Source organism: Anarrhichthys ocellatus, unplaced genomic scaffold (genome assembly GCF_004355925.1).
Source record: "Anarrhichthys ocellatus isolate YVR2014 unplaced genomic scaffold, GSC_Weel_1.0 scaffold4, whole genome shotgun sequence".
Taxonomy (NCBI): domain Eukaryota; kingdom Metazoa; phylum Chordata; class Actinopteri; order Perciformes; family Anarhichadidae; genus Anarrhichthys; species Anarrhichthys ocellatus.
This window is the reverse complement of record NW_022280034.1, coordinates 6,734,639-6,736,588: the sequence shown is the minus strand read 5'-3', so window position 1 is coordinate 6,736,588 and position 1,950 is coordinate 6,734,639.

The window sequence follows — 1,950 nt, the reverse complement described above, 5'->3', positions numbered from 1 at the left end:
CCATGTCTCACCGTTCAAGCAGCTGTAGCTCTGTGCCAATCATATTTCCGTGCAATGGACATTTAAGGTAAACGTAGGCGGGGCTTTGTTTGTAGACGCACCTGGGCTCGCGCCGCTTTAATTCCCATTAAGAAAACTATTGTAAGATATACTTCCTCAGTGCAGGGTGGAACTAGGTACATTTGCTCAAATAGGCTACTGTGTTGCTACTTAAGTACACATTTGAGGTATTTGTACTTAAGTGTATCTACTCCACCACAGTTCAGAGGAAATATTGTACTTTTTACTCCACTGCATTTATCTGACAGCTTTAGTTGAGTGAGCTTATCAATGCAAAGTATAAATCAACTAATATATTATGATTATATTGTTATAGATCTTGTTGTGAGCAGAACTGCACACAAAAAGGTCTGTGGATTATTTTAAGTAACTGGGTGATGATTTCTGGAAGGAGACATAGCTGTTGTGTTTTTCAAATGTCATTTCTTGGGGCCATCTCGTCCTGTATTTGAGAACCGATATCCCCAAAGCTATAGGTAACTCACAACAAAGCAGTTTTAGACTGATAAAGAGCACTGCAGGTAAGAGGAAAATATGTGTATTTTAGATTTGGGGTGAACTGTGCCTTTTAAGCTACCCAGCAGTATATAATATAGTTACAATTAGCCCAGTATTTACCAGCTGCAACATCAAAGTGATGCACACATTTGGCATTACTAATTATAATCCTATAATATTTATGTTTTTGAAATGGGCCATTCTGTACTTTTACTTTTACTTTTGGTAATGTATATTGTAATAGAAATACTTTGGAACTATCACTTAAATAAAGTTTTGAATGCAGGATTTTACTTCTACACTTTCTACACTGCAGTATTGCTACTTTTAGTGAAGTAAAATATCTGAATACTTCGCTCCACTTACTTTCCGAATATTGTGATTAAACTGATCACAATTCATGTCTGCACCATGAAAAAAAAATTTAGAACCACTGCTCATGAGCGTGGAAGATGTAGCAAACAGTGTTTACAGTAATACAGTTGTATGAATATTACAGCATAACAAATCATGCATTTATTGATTTGGCCTTTGCTTCCCAAAGCCTCATCTGTTCACTGAGCAGGCTAGGTATTATTTAACTATAGGACAAATCCGGGAGCTTTTAGTTCATGATTTGATCTCTTCTCAGAGCAGATTAGGCCTATACACCTCTAGATTGTATAGTGTTCCTCATCTGGATTGTCCCTTGACACATCTCCCCAGCTCTGTGAGCTTTCTTCTGCTCCACATAATCTATCCGATCTCTAAGGAGGCTGACGTCACATAAGACTGATATGCTTTAGAAACCAACTATGTAAATGCAGACAATGGAATCACACATAATATTATATATGTGTGCTTATCTGTAGTCTTGTTACAGACAGCTGAATTGAAGAGTAGCTAAATATGCAAATCTTTTGGATCGTTTACCATAACGGCTGACAGCGCTCTGTAGTATTAAGGGGCTTCTGTGTATTGCCTTTATGAGGATTGTGACTCTCATCTGGAGCTAGCTAGTGCGCACAGGGCTTGGCTTTAAAGCTTAATGCCGTACACACTGTGCCTAAACATTTCCCCACTGAAGTTTAGCACAGCTTTAACAATGCAAGTGGTTATGTAACAACTCAACTAATTTCTGTTTTCCTGCAGGGGAAATCCATTTGCCGCTAACCAAGGAAACTAGTTGGAATGGTTAGGAATTATGTAAATTCATAAAACCATCACACTACACCCATAACGCCTCAAACACATGCAGTGAAAACATTAAGACATTTATAGAGTAATGTGTTACTCCTGACAGATAGTGTGCTGCTGCTCTTCCTCAGCCGGACGTCTGCAGACTGAAAACACAAATAAAAGGAACAGGTTGGACAGGTTTTTATTCTCCCATTTTGTCAAATATCAGAGGAT